Source organism: Ammospiza caudacuta, chromosome 1, assembly GCF_027887145.1.
Source record: "Ammospiza caudacuta isolate bAmmCau1 chromosome 1, bAmmCau1.pri, whole genome shotgun sequence".
NCBI lineage: Eukaryota > Metazoa > Chordata > Aves > Passeriformes > Passerellidae > Ammospiza > Ammospiza caudacuta.
This window is the reverse complement of record NC_080593.1, coordinates 114697064-114719359: the sequence shown is the minus strand read 5'-3', so window position 1 is coordinate 114719359 and position 22296 is coordinate 114697064.

Here is a 22296-nt window from a genome sequence, read left to right as displayed (position 1 = left end):
CTGTCTGACAGATGAAGTGCTTTTCATAAAGTCCACTTTTGCTGATACAAACTGCTTGGTTGATTCCCTGTACTTCCAGGGAGACCAATCTCCTTTATTCCATGTGAAAAACTCCTTCATCAAGAAGTTTACGTGGAGCTGTACAGTAGGATGCAACTTTTGTTAGGGAGTCAAGGAAGCAGTGTTATTACCCAGAGAAGAGGAGCCCACATATTTATCACCATGCAAGTTTGGCATTATTGACATCTCTGCTTCAGACTGGAGTCTTGCCACCAGTTTACACTAAAAGCTTGAAGCATGCTGAGTTCAATGGAAGCTTTTTGCATTAAAACCTGAGTGCTGTGTCTCAAGCTCTAGGTGCCAATTTGTTGACTTTTCAGAAATAAACATGTTTAAAACCCTTCTTAAGGATTAGAATAGGCTACACATCACCAAATGAATTTTTTATCTATATGTTTTATTTTATATTTATTTTTAAATAATCTCCATATTAACATCTGATTAGCAGCCGGTTGTTTAAGAGAGCATATCAGGTTATCTGGCTGGAGATAACAAAGCATGTTTTCCATAGAGATTTCCAGACTAGAGGCTACACAGATGTGCCTGAGTTAAAAGGATCTCACTGTGTACTTTGAGAAGTGTAGATGGCTTCTCTATTTAGAGAAAACTCATCTGAAGCATCATAAAATAAAATGTACGGAAAATATAATATTCCATAATTAAGATTTCTAATGAATTGCCTTGTTAATCCATACAGTGTATGCATGTTGCAAAATTTTCCTGGCTTAATTAGTGCACTTGCTGATTATGTTTATTTCCTGATGTACACACTGATTAAGCATTGTCCATACACTGAGGCTTGAAGCGGGATCAGTCTACAAAATAGTACCTAGTCATTTAACTGGAGACTCAGAATGCAAATAGATCAACTTATGTAAAATTAAATTAGTTCTAATAGAACCCATTTTGACTGAGCAGCTGGTGACACATTATAAACAGAATTCTCTTGTTATGTGAAATAAAGGGCTTCTGCTAACAGATGCTTATATACTTTTAAGCCACAAAAAAATATTGTACTATGTTTAAGGTTTAAAGTTAATGAAAGAAGATAATTTCTGAGCTTGTTATGTAACACTTCTGCACTGGATCTCAGCATTCCTACTTGAATACTGTATAAGGTCAGGTAGCCCTTTGCAAGGCTCCATGTAGGAACCTAAAGGTGAGTAATCACTAAATCATAAGTCTCACAGCACATTGAACCTGCTCTATTTAGCAAGGAGTGTCTCCCAGCTGATTTTTGAAACACAGTGTTAAGATTTGGTACTGTCCCTTAAATCATAATTATTTTGTTCTTTTAATAGAAATGACTATTTTTTGTTTGACTTTTTTTTTGCAACACAATTTCAGACTTGTTATAACACTCAAACTAGCCATTACAAAGCAGTTGTGTGCCGTTCCTAGTCCACATTTCACAATGAACTGCAATTTTTTCCTAGGAATGTTGTCAGACATCCTGAAATGTGTAAAGTCCCTGTGACAGGATTTTTTCCTGGTGACAGAACGTTTAGTGTTCTGTATGAATGAGTCTGGTATGTTTAAACTCCTGGATGTACTGTTTATTTATGGTAAATTTCACCCTTCAAGAAACAGAACAAAATAACTACAACAGAAATAAGTAATTAAGCAAGTGAGTAAAACATTAAAGGTCTAAATTTGTATTTTATGGGTGTAATATATTTAACTCTGATCATGGATTTAAGATAACATTTTGTGAAGAAGGCATTATACTTACAGACTCCTTGATTTTTGTTCTGTGTTTGACAGTGCTTACCCTAGAAAAATTTCTCTCCTTAACTGACATACAGAAGCAAACAAATTAAGGCATATGGATGCTTTAAAATATTGTAAAATTAGCCATATCTTTAGTAAGTTAATTAGGAAAACAATCAAATGCTTCCTTTTTTTCCATTCATGGCAAATTTGTGATTGCATTTTGGTTTTTAGTCAGTGGCATCTACTAAGTTGAATTAAAAATATTGGTTGATCCCTTCACACTCTGGTAGTTATTCTGACTTTACAAAGTTTTAATTTAATATCAATGTATTCTATGGAGTTAGAGGTCCACAGAATTTATACTCCAGCATTTTAATCAAAATAGATTAAAACAGATCAAAATAGATATGTGGGCTGAACCTAGATGAGTAAAGACAGATGAAAGTCACAGCAATTTAAATATCTACTTCTTACTATCATTTGAAAAAAAGGGGGAAAATTGACTCAAAGGATTGCATTTGTATTCTTATTGCAAGAATTGCATTTATTTTCTTAATGCAATGTTAAACTATGAAGATGTGGATTTTCAGTGGGCAAGAAACTTGTACTACATTTGTTACTTCTTTTTGACAACGTGGAAGATACACTAGCTTCACATTTGAATAAAATCATTTGAATGTACATTTCTTCAATTGCCTATTTTTTGCATTTTGTTTGAAATTTTAAAATATTTAAAACTTTTTTATTTGTCTTAATTTTTTCATTTAAGGGACTTAATTTTTTATCCTTATCATGTGGCTGACTATTTCTGTGGGGAAATGGGAATTCAGTGTGGTACAAACACAGTCAAACCTTGATATTATAATATATGCATAAATTTATGGTTTAGATACATTATAAAAAGTACTGAAGCATTCTACACTTAGAACTGACTTTAAAACAAAATTATAATGTTTTCCATGTATGGTTGGATGCTTTATGACTAGAATTTCCCATGTTTATTCACATGTCTATTCATACATGGACTTGAAGAAGAAAAAAGTCTTACAGATTCTTCAAGACCTGATAATTCTTTTTTTTTTTTTTTTTGCACTTAAGAGTACCTAAACCAGAAAGGAAGGGGTATTGGGTATTCTTGGATACTCAAAAAGGCATGGTTCCAGTTTTCTCTGCTTGTAATGTAATAAAACCCTTTTCAAGTGTGAAATGCCACACTTTTGTGTTCTGAATAAGACTTTTGAAAAACAATACTGCTGTTTTCATTAATATTTGCAAAGGACAATTTTAACATTAAAGCCTACTCTTTAGAGTATTCTAGGGAAAGAATACACAAAAAATATGTATTATATACTTGGGCAGTAATTTTAGGAGACATTTTGTAAATGTCAAACGTAAATTTTGTCTTTAAATACAGTCCTTTATTCCATCATTTCAATTAATAAATGTGTGTGAGAATTAAATTTTTAAACTAATTTCCTCCATAGTCACTTAGGATTTTAATACTGCAGAAAAGAATTTAAATGCATGAATCTTTTAGCAACCCTCACTGGTACATTATAGTTCTGCTCCAGAGTTTCCCAACTATGCCTTTTTTACAAGTGAAGCTTTTTTGCCTGCTGTCTCCAAAAAGGCAAGAGCATTTCTACCCAGAAATTGTGCTTTTAAGTGTGGTTAGGCCCTTAATCTGCATGCAAAGCTTTTTAAATTGGAAGGATATTCTCACCTGTCATTGTTATGAAAACATTTAAAAGTGTTAGACATAACACAAAATCGAGCTCCATGGCTTTTTGCAGACATAGAAGCAATGGAGCAATAGATATGAATGGACTTAAATCTACACCAAAGTTTTGGAGACCTGACCATATATCGGAATTTATATGCAAATAAATCTTTCCTCTGAGGATGTCCATTTCACCATGTCTCATCCCCTCTGTGTTCCCTTGAAGACACTGAAAAAAACCCACACCAATATGACTTCTGATTATTTGAAAACAATCCCAATTTAAATTTGCATAATCTCATTCTTTTACTTGCTCTTTGTTGTTTGTCAGCAGCCTTTAGTGGTGATAAAACATTCAGATGACTGAAAAACATTTACTGCTGGTCAAACCTTTGTGCAATAGAAGCTGAGGCTAATAATATCATACCTGGGCACTGATTATTATGGTCACAGTTTACATTCCTGACACTGTCTCTGTGGTCTCACCCATTTTATGCCCAGAAAAAAGAAAAACAGCCAGCGTGCATTCCAGACTGAAATTTAAACAGCCAAAAATCATTCTACCGTTAAGCAAGAAGACAATATGAAGCAGGAAAACTAAATCTAAATTTGTTTAAATTGCTGCTTTAGCCTGCATGGCCTTTTTGTATGATTCATACAAATAAAAACAAAACCAAGCCACCCCCAAAAACACCCCAAAAAAGAACACAAAAACCCCAAAAACCACTAACCCCAAAATAATTTGGGATCACAGCTCTGAAAAAGTGCAAAGCTTCATAATTTTCCCTATTTCTAATACATATCAACTGCAAAATGCCAGTGTGCTAGGATCAGAATTAAAACCACATGAAGTGCAATGTCAAACTTTGTGCTCAGAAAAAACTAAGAAAGTTCCCGAGACACAACCTTAATTTAAAGAAGCAAAATTACAAGAAGTCATGCAGAGCAGTATTCTCCTCCCCTCCTTGGAAATGTGCAGCTCTTTATTATGGAAAGGCAGTAGCCCCTCTGTAGTTAGGGTTGCAATCAGCTTCCATTATAAAGCCCTATTTTAGCCCCCTGTAACTTTGGCTTGAAAAAATTGGAATACAAATTGCCATATTTTCTCCAAAAGCAAAGAAGAATAGCTGAGGAATTTTTTGTTTATTTAGTGGGGTAGACGAGTGTGATGATTAGGTTTTATTTTAAGCTTTTTTTTTTTTTAATTGAGGACAAATTGTTTAACTGTAAAAAAGTTTAAGCGAGTAAGGAAAAAAATAACACATTTAAATTTTTAGGTTTTTTGGAGTTTTTGTACACTTGCTGCCATATCTGTCCTTATTAGTTGAAATTATTTTCAAATCATTTAGTAGAAAAAAGATTGGCTTTTCTCTAGTAGGAGGGATGGGCCTAATTTTTCTGCTGCTGCTGACAGTAATAATATTTTGCTGGTGACTTGTATGGACATAGGAGTAGGCAATCTGATCAGTATTTTAAAAATCAAGTCGTGTTTGGGAGCGTGGTGTATCTTACAGAGGAGCATAATTCATGTGTTGATCTACCTGGAGTTTTTGAGCAAGTGATTAGTGTCTGGGGCTCTCTGCATATTCGTGGTTGACATTTCCAACACAGAGGGAATGACTGAGCTTTAAATTAAAAGACTGCTTTTAGAAATGCCAGAAGAAAACATATACTTAGTTACTGAGGGCTAGTGACTAATGACACAGTGGTTTACACTAGCCACTCCCAGCATTCAGCCTTATTTATCACGCTTGGCTCATTTCCTAGGATTAGGTCCAGAATAGCCTCTGGCCATGTAGGCTGCTCAACAAAGTGTGTAAGAAAAGAAAGCAAGTCTAGTCCATGGAAACATAGTTCCCCCTTTTTTCAGATGGTTGTTATCCCTTTCTGGATTTAAGCTTTTTAAATACTTCATGATTAAAGACCAGGCATTCTTGTAGATCTCATTGATTCACAGAGGAAAAAAAAAGACAAAAAACCCTCTGATGGCTCCCCTTTACTTTTATGCAAACTGTTTAGAAAAAGTTTATAGTACTATTTGCCTTCTATTAAAATTAGCTCTTCAGTGTTATTTTTTTTTTTTTGCCCTGAAGGTTTAATTAAATTATGCCTAAAATTTACATATATATATTTATAAGTTTATATTAAGTACATATTTGTATATAGATACTGGAAAGCAGAGATTAATTTGCATATGCCTATTTATAGTGGTTTGGACAGCCAAAGTTTGCACACACTGTGTTATAACATTAAGTGTTATAATTGTTTATTGCATTAAAATGGTATTTTAAAATCCTAATGAGGTGCATAAAATGCAAATTTAAATCCAGTTTTGGTCATATACTCAAAATATTGCATACACAGATTTTAGATCCTTTTCATGCAATGTTTAAGATTTCCTTGTTAGATTACTTGTGTCTTGTGGCATGACTTTCTGAATACATTTCAGTAAAGTTATTCAAAGTACAGCAACATTAATGTTATTAGAAAAAACCCCAATAATATAAATTTAGAAATTTTAACAGTGAAATCTGACAAGGTTTTAAAAATACAATAGAATTCTGTGTACTAGGAAGATGGTTCTACTGAAGAAGTCAGATTGGTTTTAGTAGGATATATCTATAAAATAGATCCTAAAAATGTAGAAGCAGAAGGAAAATCCTGTGCCAAAATCCTGGCGAATTAAAGAAGGCAGAGGATGCCAATATTTTCTTTCTTTATATCCACAAAAGATATGTTTAAAAATACTTCTTTCAACTGGCTCCTTTCATCGTGATAATTAATGTTGAGACCCCTTTGAATGTTGGTTCACCGTGTAGAATTTTTACACCCTATGAACACTCAGATCACTGTTTCTACAGTGTCATTGGGGTTTTCTTTGGAGAATAAGGATGTTCTTTGCACAAGCAGAAAGGAGAAAGGAAAATGATGTGCAGGATTTCCCTGGAGGAAGCAGCTGTCAAGGATCAGGTAAGACATTGCTGGCAATAAGTGTTGAAGTTTTGGGTATGTAGCTGAGACAGCAGCAGAAAAATTTGCCTTGGCACTCTCCCAAGGCATGGCTATCAACTACAAAATTCTGAAGAACCACAGCTGGAAGCCAAGGGAAATATGAGGACAGGAACTTAGACTGCAAGACAGATGGGTGTTTACCTGTTGAATTCCCTAATCTGGAAAACTGTGGAATGTGAGCAACAAAAACACAGCAAGCAGACATGCGTGCCTGCAGACAAGTCCAAATCAGAAAAAGAGTGCTTCCCAAAGAGAAATTGGAATGCTCCCAGTTGCCATAGGTAGGCTTTAATAAAATACGCATAATGAAAAATATGAAGTAATTTGAGGGAAAGGCGCAGTTGTCAGAGATCAGGATATTTACACAACTGTGTTGAGCTTTGTACTTCTCAAGACTATTTAGATTAGGTGAGCTTCACGTTAACATTTTCAGGGCTCATTTGCTCTGGCATAAATAATTATATTCCCAGAGTCAGATGCTGCTGATACTCATGATGAAGTTTTTCGAGGTTAACAGTAGAAGTTAAAGGTATCACACCCCTACTTTCTTACAAAATTTATGACAGTGTGTGAAAGGTACAAAGGACACATACAGTCACAAATCCTTAAAATAGGCAGCAAACAGATCAATAATTTAGAAGTCAAAAGTTCTCTAAAATAAGGTTTACATAAATATAATAATTTGGCCTTTTGAGTCAAGACTTAAAATTTACTAATTTATTACAAGATCCAACATTGCGACTCAAAATAATTTTTCCAATTGATCAGCTATGTAAAATGCAAATGAAAATCTGATAGTATCTAGCACAGAAAGTTACTGCAATAGCAATATGATTATTGTTTTATAATTTATGCATTTAATAATACAGTGATTAGGAGAAATATATGTTTGAGAGCTTTTTTTAATTAGCAGCAAGAGCTGAGAAAATTTGTTACTATTTAGCCTTATTATGAGAGTTTTTGAAAGGCTTAATCCATATTTGACATCACCTACACCTAATTTTCAGTGAATATTAAATAACTGCTTTCAGTTATTTATTAAGGCTATATATTAAAGTAAATAAGACTGCAAAAAGACAATTTCCCCCCCAGTTTTAGATCTGCCTGAATTTCATGAAACTGCAACTGTAACCAACAATATTCTAATCTCGCTTTCAGCGAGGTACAATCCCAACCATAAGCCCCATGAAGAATACTTTTTTATATCCTTTGCTTAGAGAGTTTTCCATAGTCCTTTAAGCATTTTAATAGAAAGCCTAAGAGAATTGGGTGCATGCCTGCACTAGGAGACTTCAAGAAAACTCACCTGAAATGTCTGTTTTCAGCATTCTGTGGTATAATTTATTGGCAGGAAAGGAGTACTTCAAAATTTGCTGGCTTTCTCTAGGGCAATGTTGAGCAAACATTTAAGAAAGAAATTGGCTAGAGAGAAGATGAAATCTCTCAGTTATTTCAGTAAATAGAATATTTCGCAGAAAACGTGCTGAAAACCTCTACATTCCTATGAACCAATATATAATTTTAACTGGAGAACTTTTTCCCTGTTAATATTAGTTCAGGTATCTTTTTTCCTTCCTCCTTTCTGTTCCTCTGAATGGAAACTTTGAAGTAATATGTTGTACAAACATAGTTAGTGCATTTTCTAAATGTAATTTCAAAGTTGAATGCTTAATGATTTGTAGTTTTTATGCTATGTATATATCTGCCAGCTTTCCTCAGCATAAGCTGGCTAAAATAACTCACTCCAGGTTGATTTATTATTTTTATTCAACCAGGTGCTTCACGGGTTTGGCAACTTTGGCAACGTTATTGTCTATAATGACTCTGCACTTGGTGCTTGATGATGTCAACCTGTGCAATGAATTTACTGGCACCAGGAGAGAATATTTCATTCCCTTATCTCTTTGTGAAGCAGCACGCTTCATCTCCCATATTGCTTGTTTTTCAATACGTCTCATGTAATCTCTCTGATTTCTTTGATACGTCTCCCTTTCAGGAGTGTTTAGTTATGATTCTGCTGAGCTAATAGCTGCTCACAGAAGTAGAAATACATTTGTTATGTTGAAGTTTCTTTATAATTATTGTCACTTTCTATTTTTTTGTCTCATGGTGTCTCTTAGGCATCTCTGTTTAGTTTGGGAGGAGGTATAAACAAGTTTTTCTCTTTTAAGTAGATCTGGAATATTATTTGGTAAGATGTGGGGATACAGAGAGTACATCTATTTCTGCAGAGTGCATCTATTTCTACATCTATTTCTACATCTATACTGTATATTGCAATGCACATTTGTTTAATTTGTGTTTCTGCAAAAAGCCATCACTCTATTATATTTCACTTTTACCTAAGTATCAGTTTGAGGGATAATTTAGCTTTTTTTCCCTTTTCCGCATTAATCTTAATTAGTTTTAAACTTGCAAGTTTAAAACCTTCTATCACTTAGAGGATAAAAACAGTATGACTGTTGGAACCTAAAGTTTTGCTAAGTTTTAAGCACTAACATCCTATTAAATGGATGCTAAATACAATCCGATCTGTCAGTTTCCCAATACTTATGGGACTGCAAACCATGCAAAATGCAAAGTTGTGTTAAATCTGAACTTTAATTAGTATTGATTGAATGACAAAAATTCTTTCTTTCTTACTTAGTTGTCTCAGTGGAATGTAACAAATACTTTTCAAATCCTTTTTTAGGATGTAGTTTTCAATACCAATGGCATTACCACTTCAATTATATAGATATCATAGAGGGAAAAGTAACCTGTGTGTACAAATGTTACTCATCCTCCCAGTTGCATGTTCCTCCCATGTTCAAGAGGATCAAGAATATCTTTGCTAAGTGAGCTGTATCTTTAAGGTAAATGAGGTGCTTATACTTGACCCTGGAGAAAATAAAGACAGTGACCTAATTGCCAATCCCTATGATCAATTAAGGCCATGCACAGCAGATCACAAAAAAAAAAAAATAAAAAAAAAGACTAGAAAAAAGGCTCCATCTGGTTCAGAAGACAGTGGCCAGTCCCATAAATAACACAAGCTGTCAGGAAAGCTTCATTCCTGAAGTACTCTCTGAATTGGCTTTCTGTCCAACTACTGCTCCACTACAAGGAGCTCCAGAGCTTTGCATAGGCTTGGAACAAACCTATCTCTTCATCTCACCTCAGTGCCTCATTCATGAGTTATTTCAAATTAGCAAGGTGGAGAATGAATTGTACACAAATAAAGAACATGGACATATACAATTCTAGAATCCAATTGCACATGTGCACATACATGGACACACACAGACACAAAAAGCCCATGTACACATTAAAAACAAAAAAAAGTCTGGGTTTTCATTTCAGCTGAGCTTTCCTGAGACAGGAATACAAAACCCAACTGCAACATTATGTTTGGAAAATGTAATGGCAAACTCCATACGAAAGTGGGAGGTAAAGATTAACAAAAAGCTTTACATTATATTTATTTGTTTTTCAAATCATTGTCTTGGGAGCTAATGACATTTGTACTCCAGTAGTACCTATTACTAGGTCTGAAGGTGAGAGTGCTGGGTGATGTACAATTGTAAGGTAAATAAATAAATACATAAATGTTCTGAAAGTTTATGACATTGGTGCACAATACAAATATACCTGTCTTGGTGGTTTTTTTTAGTTGGAAGACAGGTTTCATAAAAAATGGAAATGCTAACAGAGAACATGAGTAGTGTTGAGATGGTGCTGAGCCCTGACACAGCTGGAGAAGATTCCACAGTCCCAGCACTGCCTCTGTAGCTTTCTATCACTCACTTCTGAAAGCATCTGGTATCTCAATTTTCCTTCAGATGCCACTCGGTATCTCCTCTCTGGTGTTAGATTTAGGGCTCAGGGTATGTGGGCTCCTAGGAGAACATTGAAAATTGCTTTCAACAATCTTACCAATTTTGAGGAATCGTCTCATGTAAGGGGTAGCAAGTTTCCTTGACTCAGTTCTGCATTAAATCTCTGACACATGATGGAGCCACTCCTTTCCCAGAATGTTTTATCAGTTTTACTTAAACATCCTGCCCCCTTCTGCAGAAGGAGACAAAGGATTCTCCATTTTTATAAGGTCTTCCCTGGGGAACAGAACAAAAGACAAATAGTTTCTTTAAGTATATTTTCTTAGTTAAACATACAGTTTATAGCTGAACTGTATTTCTTAGGAATCAAATGGTTACTCCCACACCCAAAGTATTCAAGTATGTAAAAGTTGTGGCATGAACAGGGTGAAGAGACACTGTGGAGATTTCTCTTTCTTAGGGGTAAAATGGAGCTCGGTATTCCTGCCTGTTAATCTGTTGATGATAAATAGCAAACTGCTGCATTTACTTCTCCTTCCTGGTCTGCATTCAGAAGAGAACACACAGAAAATTCACTTTGAAACATTTTCTTAAAAGTGCATGATCAATCCCTAGGGAGAAATTCACAGCCCGGAGAGAACCTTGTGCTGGTGTTTGATAGTGACAGATAGCAATGGAATACGGTACTCAGTGCTCCGAACTAAGAGACCATTATGTGTGCAACTCACAGTGAGACCATGGCAGAATAAAGCTTCCCCCAGCCCCACCCAGAAGTGTGGCTGCCTTTGTAATTTTAATTGGTCTGTGTTTGTGGAGTGGGGCCTCTATTTACTTATGGCTTGGGGCTTGTGTTTACCAAGCCTGGTGGAGGCCAAGTGTCATATCACTGAAGCTTAGTTCCTGCAAGCTCTCCTGCTATATCTTGAGGCACTTTTCTTTTCAGTATCTGTGCCTGTCTAATTCACGAGCTTCTGTGAAACAAGCACAGGAGGGTACAAGGCCTACAGGGAGGAATTACACCTAATTACTCAAATAATTGCTAGGCTGTTGCCTTCTTAGTCACTGAAAATAATTTCCAGGTCCCTGGCTTTTATAGATAGTCTTCTAGAGGCAGGAGGACACAGCCCCCTTTTTAACTCAGCCCATTCACTCACAAAATCAGAACACTCGAGCCTGCAAAATTAATAAGCACCACTTCCATTACATATATTTTAGGTTGTTGTTGCCGTGGCGATAAAGTCAGGGACATTGAATCTCCTCTGTTGAGCCATTGTTATCATCCCTGGCCATCTGCTGCAGAGGAGTGATATTCCATCTCATTTGCATGATGACTGATATATGGGAGGTTTGGAAGGACATATGCCACAGCAATCATGTGATGAAAATTAAAGTGAAAGTTTTGGGCCCAGAGCCGAAAAAAATCTGTGTATGCGCATGAGGCTGTTGATGTGCAAATGTGAATCATATTGAGAAGGTTTGAATAGGGAGGTGTGACGTAAAGAGGGGACACAAACGCAGGTGCTTATCTCTAGGCAGTCAAAGGCGCTGGATGTCATATCATGGGAACTACCTTTCAAAGACACAGCTTTAGTGCACAGTTCAGCACACAAGGGAGGAGAAACATATAAGTTTTGGAAACAAAAATAAAGTAAGTTTAACAACTTTTTCACACTATGATCCCATTGATGTTTAAGCAACTTGTACTGTTAGTAACTTTCTGTCTTTTTTTTTGTTGTTTGTGCTCTAAGCTTGTGAAAAGCAAAAAATCCTGTCCATTTATTGATGTTAAGATCTTCTTGAGAGATTTGTGTTAAGAAGTTTGAGGGGTTTTAATCCATGTTTAAAATGCTTTCTGCAAACTTTTCTTTTTTTTTTTTTTTTTTTTTTAATGACACTAATGCTGTTTCTTCCACAATGTATGCTTGGTCATTATCTTAAATGCTATTTTGGGCCTCAATTAAAAAATAGCTACTTGTAACTGCTTTGAGACAGCTTTCTGAATAAAATGTCATGGTGTAATTGCATTTATACTGCCTCAGTAAAGCCTTTGTTCATATACATTTTACAATTGTGTAAATTTGCAGCTCTAGCTATTTGATTTGAGGAAATGATCACAAGGACTCTTTTTCTCTCATTTTGAAAAGTTACTGAACTTAAATACTGGCTTTTTAAAAAAGAGAGATAAAAAAATGAGGTGGGAGAGGGAGAGTGGGACCAGTGTATTTGTAGGAACTGTTCGATAGATGCAGGTTCATTTGCAGTTCTGTATTACAGACCAGAAAGCTTTCTCAGGATGTTTTAGAACCCTTTAAAATCATGTGTAATGCTTTTGAAATGAAAATTGTTGATCAATATGCTTATTAACTTTACTCAAAGGGGAAAAGAATCTTTCAAAGCATGGCACTTCTGTCCTTTAAATTATTTGGGATTCAGAGAGTGAATTGAGAGCTTCTGATTAAAAAAGCGAATACTGTACTTCAGAATGAATGTATGTGTCAGGAAAATCTTTAGAAAGTTAAATGACAGTAATATCATGTAAGGTTGAAGAATGAAATAGACCTTCTGGGACAACGTTTTGCAGGAGGATAATTTTTATGAAATAGCATTTGATGCTAGAGAAAGTCTGTTTAACACTCTGATCAGCAATAGCTCTCTCTCTCTCTGACTTTCTTTTGTCTTTAACAAAGCACTTAGTTCAGATGTTTGTCTTCCTTCATATGTAAATAGCAAGGCAATTTTGTGCAAGGTGCTGTGAATTTTTCATTTAAGAGATTATAAAAGCACAAATCCCAGATTTTATCCCTAAACTGTAAAACTGTATGGGGTGAACTTTGTTAGTTAAGGATCTTTGTGGGATTCAAAACGACCGTTTACTACCTCTTTTGTCAATTAAATTAGTTAAGTTAATTGCGTAGATGTGTCCTCTTTGGTTTGGCTGTGCAGTGGTTTTGTAATTTTTAAAGAAAATTACAGCATCTGTGATGAAAGCTTTTTCTGAGACAATAATATATTTCTGCTCTAAGGTGACTAATTAATAATACAGTTTTCGAATCAGGAATTTCTAAAAATAGGCTTTGCCTCTTAACTTCCCAGTTTGGAGCATTTTATTGTTACTTGTAAATATCATCTTTGTGTTATAGTACTTTCATGCCTGCAGGCTAAGATTACCAGTCTTCCTTTTTTTCCTCCTCCTTCTAAATATTCAATTACTCAATGGTAATTATTATTATGTGGCCTTCTTGGCTTACTGCATTATTAGATTAATATAGATTTCTTGTGCCAAATTAGCGGAAATCACTGTTATATACAACAACGGATCACTTTTTTTTTAAAGTTTTATTTACTTTGTTGAATAACAGGAAGACTTTTACATCATGATGTTTCATTCTTAAGACTTTTAATATAATATACCTTTGAAAGCTGAGCGGGAGAGGGTGCCTTTTTGTTTTGCTTTTTCTCTTGTAGGTTTCTAATAGAAATTTTGGCTAAATTATAACTTAAATTTTTTCAGAGATGTATGAATAGGGATCTTTGTGAACGAAATTGTAGTTCAAGCCCCCTGATCTCTGATTCTCGTGACAGAGGTGTTTAGCAGAAGTGAGAAAACTGAAAACGAAAGAAGAGGAGCTGTCCAGGGTACTGCAGCTGACTAGTATTTCCTGCTACTGCATCGAAAAACATCTTTACTGAAGTGTTTACAAAACTGCCACCATTTGTTACTTTTTATTTTCCCACTCAGAAATAGAAAAAAACCACCCACCTTACAATGAAGTCAACTATAAAAACGATGCACATGAAAAACTTAAATCAGGAGCACGTCATCTTTCTGTGAATAGCAAATACACACTCACATCACAGTAACTTTCAAAAATTGCTTAGTAAGATTAAATTTCTATGCAAAGTTTTTTGTCAAAGTTACAGACAATAAACTTTACCAGTCTAAATTAATCTATGAGTACAACACAAATGGTTTCTATGGTAGTGCTGTAATGTAAACAAAACAAAGGAAAAAAAAAAAGCAGATCCCAATCTTGCATTACTTGATTGCTTTTGAAATGAATTCTTGTCCTTATGTGACCTGAAATGTGTGGTTATAAAGCTATAGAAATCCAAACGATCATATTTGTTTGATATGAAATGAAAAAAAATAGTTAAATTGAAAGTTTAACATCATGAAATTCAAAATCCCAAGCGGTATATAAACATTAAAAGAAACTTTGGACTGCTAATCCTAGGAAATGAGTTTTATGGATTGAATTCAACAAGGCTTCAGAAATGGTTCCATCTGCTGCCTAGCAGCTGGTGAAAGGATAAATTTAATTCATTAATTCATTTGGAAAAAAGGATCCAAATAGTAAAGAGTTCATTGCTCATAATGCACGTAGGTGAAAATCAAAACTGAAATTAGGTCCAGTTGATCATCTTTGATAGTGAGAAAGATTTTCTTTGTAATTGTTATAATTATCTTGATCAGTCAGTTGACAGTATATTGACTGTTAACAGTTAATGGGTATTTTTATGTCTTAAAAAGTTGAGAATAGTTCTCAACTCTCTCGTCTTCCAGAAGGAACATCCCTTCTTGGACAGTTACAGATTTTGTATGTTCTAAAAGTTAGGTTGTTTCAGTGAAATAATATTGGTGTCTTTCTATGAATATTTGCAGATTGTCTCTTATTAAGTCAATTTAAGAATCCAAAATAGGGGACCACTGAAATTGGAAAATAGACTTATGCGTAGTTAAATCACTGTAATAGTCCAAACCCAGAACATCAAATGCAGAGTTTATTACTTTACTTTTCTATTAGAGTCACAAGTTTTCTATTAAAGTCACAAGCTTAATATTTTTTTTCTTGTCTTCATGTCTGAGTTTCATGTTAAGTGCTACAAACATAGAGTATGAGTGAAAAATTTAAGTTAACATCTGAGAAAGGGTGATATTTAAAAATTCAGCATTTTAAAGGCAAAATTAATTGGACAAATGCTTAAATAATAAATTGACATTCAAGTTCTTGTTATAAAGTTTTCCAAATTACCACAATCTCCAGATAAAGATTTTTTGAAGTGGTTGCCTCTAATTTAATCTAAATCTCAAGCAGTGAGTGCCAAGTTAGCTAAGGCTTTCGAACAGTAAGATGGTCAAGTGGAAAAATCTCTTATACCAGGCACACAGGTGAACCTGTGCCTCATTACATGTGGGGAATACAGAGAACTGATGAACCTGTTATCCTGAAACCAGCTAAATATCTTCCAATGCCTATTTTCAATGTTTCTGCTTGAGATGGTGATTTCATGAATGATATTTGGCTTTTCCCATTTCCTCTGTAGCCCATAGCTCACTGTGGTGGGTTTGTTGGATTTACTATAAAGGTTCTGTTCGCACCCTGTGGGTTGGGTTAAGAATTAGGATTTATGCATTTACTTCTACTGTTGCTTTGTTTATACAGCTTTGGTTTAGTTTTGATCCCTTTTTTTTTGCCTTTGAGGCTCTTCCACAGTGTCAGCTGCTGACTGATAGTAGGAGAACGGCCTCGTGGTGTGAATGAAAGGGACCTAGCGGTTGGTAAACAGAGATAAGGAATAAATAGAGCACAGGCAAAAGGAGATAGTTCTGTGGGAGCCCAGATTGCCGCCAGTCTGTTCAAGTGAGATGCAGTGCCTGTCCTTTTCCCAGATTAAATTAGTGTGCGAAATCTCCAGTGACCTCCTCCCCTTCTCCCCATACTCTTTAGCCAAGCTGAACAGCCTCTGCTGTAAAGTATTCATTTTATCCAGGGACAAGTTGGACAATAGAACTCTCCCTGTTACTTATGGACAGCTGTCGTGATTCATGGGGCTTTTCAGCATTTCATTTTTCATAAGAGTTAAAAGGGTTTTACCTTGTAACTGAAGAGAGGTTAGAAATGCAAAGATGCCAGCCCTGAGGTTGCCTGTAGTAAGGAAGTTAATAAATAAATATCACACACACACACAAACACATCCCCTCCCCAATGTGTGAAAGGCTGTGGTTTTTTGTTAGTGCTGCTCTTCTTATTTAAAGGGGTTTAATTGTGATAACATGATTACACTGAAGCATGAACTGCATGGAGAAATTAACAAGCAGAAACACAGCGATATGGAGGGCCCCCAAGGTTCCCTAAATTAAAGGTGACCAATGCAAACCTAGTGAGTGCCCTTTTCCCTTCTTTGCCCTTGCTTTTGCCTACAACTCCTATCAGTTTATTACCTGCAAATAACTCCCAGGAAAGAGTAAACACTCATGAGATACCTCTGTGGTCCCGTATTTTTTTTTTTTTTTTTGTGATTTACTGCAAATATATTCAGCATTTTGACTGATTAAATAGACCTTCGGCAACCTTGAGGGTCACTGTGTAGAGTATGTACATAGAAAATGCATCAGCCCATTGTACCCTGGCAGCTAATGAGATTGGTCGTTAAGTAAATGACACAAAGCCTACAAAAAAAGCTTAGCAGCTCACTAGAGTATCACAGAGTGTCCCTGCACACCACACAACGACACAAACAGTGGACTAACCTAGCCCACCCCTGCTTTATTCTACATCACTGCTTCCCTGATGTCAGCGTGAGAGGCAGAACAAAGGCTAAAAGGCACACGGTAAGTCAGTCTGACAATTATGCCCTAGGGAGAAAGTAGAGCAAATCTTAGCCTAACCATGGGGTTGAAAGTCCGTTTCTAGACAAGTAGGTCATAATGAAGGGATTTTTTTTCCCCCCTGTCACTTCATGAAGGGGAGAAAAAATGTCTCTGGAATCATGGTTGGGTTTGTTTCTTGTTTGTTTGCTTCCTTTTCTCTCTGTCTGATTTGTCAGTTTACAAAAGTTTCAGGGATTCCGAAAGTAATGTGAAACAGTATGTTTTGTGAACTGGATATTTCAATTATAATCTAATGAATTAAATATTACTTGGAGGAACTGCCACACAGTAATCATTGCCTGGGATGTACATTGCATCTGATGAACTTTACAGATAGAAAGTTTCTTTTTACTTCTCTGTAAAAATCTGCTGAAGATGTGTTACATATATATATATATGAATGCAAATTTCAATCCACTAGACAGCTACTTACACTCCTAAATCCCTGGTACAGTTTTTACAAGTATGCAGATGTAAATGAAGTTGCTACTATAATTTTGGAATTTTTAGAAAAGATTTTTACATGATGTCTTTCTCTATGTTGTTTTTTACACGAGCTGAAATTAGAGCTGAAGATTCCTTTTTAACAGTTGCACAGTCATTACTTATTTTCCTTGCACAACAGCAAAATATTCAGCTGATATCTTATAATAGCAGGTGCCTGCCTGTGTAACCAATGATAAAATCTTTTCTGGTAGTGTTTCAGTGTAGTACCTCAGGACCCTTTATTTTGCTGAAAAATGGCAACAGGAAGTTGCTGGAAAGTCTTGTTTGCATTACTAAAATGTTTCTGTCTGCTTTGCACTTTGGAGGCTCAGGGGATGTTAGCTTCAAAACAACATGATCTTATTGCAAGATGCCTGTGTGCATTAAGTAATGCTTCTTCTCTCTTCCCTACAAAACCACTGCAAACCATGTGTTTTAAGAAGTATTTATCAAATACAGACAGTTAAAGAAGTGGCGTTTAGATACCAGTCTGCATTACAATTGATCTTTTGTTGGGTTTTAGGGGTTTAGTTCTTTGTTTTGCTTGTTTTGGTTTTATTTTTTTTTTTAATTGTTTTGCTTTGCTTTGCTTTGGGGGACTTATATAATTTAGGAAAAAAGCTTGTCAATATACGTGTATTTAGACATATCAGGATAACCTGCTCACTTAATTAAAACTCTTCACAGGTCGCAGAAGTCAGTTCGTTATGATATGTCGCTTACCCAGGAACATCCTTTTTACTTCATGGGCAATAGAATTATCACCATAGCTTACAGACACTAAAATAAGGTGTGAGATTATAACAGAAACATTTGATGATACCTTGTAAAGGGGAATGAGCATATGAATATATGCGTGCATACTTATTAAAAAAGTTCACATATGCAAAAAACTATATTCACCTATATATTAGGTATATCTGCAGTTATATCTGCTTTTGTGTTTCCCAGTAATTCCAGCTTAGAAAATATAATGAGAAAGTAACCAAACTGAAGTAAATTTGTGTATCCCATTTTACTTTCCATATTTTTAAAAGTTGTGTACATCTCAGCAATGCTTTCCCGGTGTTACCTTAGCAAATATGAGAATTCAGGCATCAGAAAGCAAGCTTTCTAAGTCCTATAATTCAAACCTAGATAAACAGAGATTTAGCAAGCTTCAGTCTTGCAACAGTTTTGCTTTAAAATATGCTAACTGATATTGTTTCAGTTTATTTTAACAGAAAATATTCCAAGATATTTGATGTTCAAGTGCAGCCCCACAGTTTTTAAAAATTAGCATATCCCTGTGACACAGTCATGTATCCTTTTTACATACCTACACCAACAAGAGTAAAGAGTATTTCATATTTCAGCATTCACCTTATTAATAAGTTCAGCTATTTATACTGTTAAAAGTAAAGAAGGGTTTTATAGGAGTAATGCACTTGCAGCAGCGTTACAGAAATCATACTGCTGTAATCAGACAGTTGCACTCTGTAATCCGACAGGTTGAGCCTCAGTAAGTTTCAGTAGTTTCTCACAGCTTCATTTTTTTCCCTCATTTTTGTCATTTCTTTACTACACCTAAGAAAAAAGACAAAGAAAACTTGATTTGTGATTATTAATGTCATTCATCTGATCTGCCTGATAAAACTATAAAACACTCCAGATTTTTAGAAACCACTTTTCACTCGACTTTTTGGACATTACAATCCAGCATGAGGCCTCTACCTTTATCTTAGCACGCAGTTCCAGAGTGTGAGCTGTGCATGTGGATCTGAAAAACTTCATGGTACTATGCAGTTGATTTGAACAATTCTAATTCAGTTTTTTTGCATGTTTATAGTTTTTCAAGACAGTAACCTCAAAATATGTGATATTACTGACAAGCATCTCCAAAGTCACTGACAATCCTCATAAAGGCCTGATGCTGTCGCTCCAAAATAAAATACAGAAGATAACATGCAGAATAAACTTTATATTCTACTGTATCCACAAATATATAGAGAGAATCTAGACCAAAGTCTTTTTCTGAACGGATTGATTTTGGAAGCGTACATAAATACCTGGGTTCGGGTCACTTTATTGTTATTATGCGCATAGTTGTGGATTATTAAAAACTACATAAGCAAAGTCAGTGTTTCTGGATTTTAATTATCTTGAAGTACTTAAGATTACAGATGCTGTTCAATTAATAATAAAAAAAATTTTCCTCCTAAATTTTTTTAGTACTTACATCAAATTTCTTTGGAGTAGAGGAGAGTTGCTCTCTTTTATGTTTATGGAAGACTTTTGATGATACTAGCCACTCTTGCCTTTCTAAAGAACAGATTTTCGATTCAAGAAAAGGTGATAACCCAACAGCAAAAGTTACTTTTGAATGAAAAGGATTTGCCTTCTTGGGTAGGTGAACACTCACAAAAACATTCATACACGTGAATGATTCCACTGAGGTGAGGTCCATGGCTCACTTTAATACAGTAAAGCAGGTGTGAAAGCTGCATTTTGAAGATGAGGGTTTTATTGATTTGCTTAAGAGATTCAAATAACATTTGCTACCACATATTTCAGGTTTGGTTTCATACTTGAGCTTTTCCCTTCACTAAGAAACATTGGTGAAAAAGAGCTAGATTTTTATTTAAAGGCATGTATCTGAACTCTGCTCTGTAGGGTTTTAAATTTGAAAATATGCATTAAAACTCTTCCAAAACATTGGTTCAAATGAGGACCGGAGTTCCCAATTTCTTCTAAATAGTGGTCTTCTTTTTCCAGTGGTAGAGTCACTAGGTCAGTTCCCTAAATCTCAAGAGAAATTTTGGCACTTTCGCTGCCCTTCCTGCCCCCAAGTTGAAGCACATGTACAGCATCTGGATTGGCACAGAAAAGTAGTGATGGCTCCAAAGGCACTGTTATGGACTATCAGGTCAATAATCCTTATGTTAAGAAGGATTTACATGGTACAGAGTAATGGCACTGTCATTTCTGAAGTAAAAACCACTTTTTAATGAGCGTGAAAATATTGTTTAGCGCTCTTCGCATCAGAGATACATCGGGAGCTAAAAAGACAAACATATATAACTTCCTGAAATTAAAGCTCTCATTTTAATATTTGAATCAAATAAATGTTAAAATACTGTAGGTAGACAGTTACAGTGTACCAAATAGGGACGTTTTTGAAAATGTATTTATTGCTCTCAAATTTTTTCTTCCTTACTATATTAGAAGAATTAAAGGATGTGCATATCGTGTCTTCAAATAGAATTTTTATGGGACAGTCCAGAAATAAATTTGGCTTAGGGTTTTGTTTAAATTTTTCTACTGTGTGATTTTCTCCTCCTTAAGGCAGAGGTTTGACACAGTCTAGCATACATGATCTTGTTACAAAAGTAAGTTTGAAAGTAAAGTTGGCAGCCATAGAAAACCACAGTAGCGATTTTTTTTCCTATTAAAATGTTTTCTTCTCTCTGATTGAAAAAAATATTTAATTGAAAAAGAAAACCCAACCAAACCACACACACACACAAAACATCTTTCTTAAATATCCCACATTTAGGGAAAAAGTATTTTCCTTACTGATAATGTGGTTAACTCAGATTCCATAAGAGGCATGGAAAGTCACCAAATCCTAAACAGAAAGAATGAGCACTGCAACAAAAATGGAGAGAATGAGTGCATATGACATTTTCATTGCATCTCTAACATTTTATAAAATTAAAGACCATTTTGAAGTATGTGTCTGATGGGAATCATCCTATATATAAGCATTCAACATTTAGTGAACAGAGTGCAACTGAGCACATAAATCACACTAAATAGCATTGACACTTGGTCAAAAGAAACATATATTTATTGCTCAAGTGTATGTCCAAGCTAATCTATGGAGAACCTTGCCATTATTTTTGTGATAAACAGTGCTGTCCACAAAAAGGGTTAAAGAAAATGCATTCTGTTGCATCTGCTTACTAAATCCCTTACTTTAGTAGAAATTCAAATTTTGTAAAGATTATTCGTTTTATTGATGCATATAATTATAATCACAAGCCATCTGCTGATTTGGCAGGCATGGTTAAAATTCTCTAACTCTCATAACCTTTCAAGTACAGTGCCCTTGGGACTCTATTTCACTTTTATATTTTGGAAAACATGTAGGGACAAACAAGAGAGGTCATCTGCCGAAAGTCAGACCTGTAAAACATTAAAAGAATAAAGATCATGTTGACTGCTCTTGTTTTAATAGGGAAAAAAAAGTATTTTCTATTTTGCTTCTCACTTCAGGAAGGATTATACTGGTTTTCATCACACACTTTGGGAATTTGAATTTTTTTCTAGGGATTAAAGCTCTCTCCTAGCACCTCTGGGATCTGGGTTCCAAGTTTAAACTAAAAGAACAAATATTGTTCAGTTTGGTTGCCACAGGTGAATTAAATGTATTTAACCTTGGCCTTAATTTTTCTTTTTTATACAATTCTCATTGCATTTCCATTTGAAATGTTTTAACAAACATTATTCCAATTTTTTTTTTTTAATTTGTTTACTGAGTTTCACAGAGAGGCTCCTATCATGTATTTAGCTTTTTCCTGTGAAGCTCAAAAGAGCATTTTGATTTAGAGGGCTACATCCAATAAGGCATAACATGAATGGCTAACATTCTTTGCCATAGCCCTTTAGAAAAAAATGACTTTATTTATATTAGCATACCACTGACTGGTGGTTAGCCTCAGTTCCAAATGGTTGGGCTTTTGATCTGTGAGAAGTTTTTTTGGGTCCACCACCATGTGTAGCCAAACTATTTTGTGCTTGACTGTTCTTTCTTTTTAAAAAAATCTTTATAGATGCCATTGTGGTAAATGTGG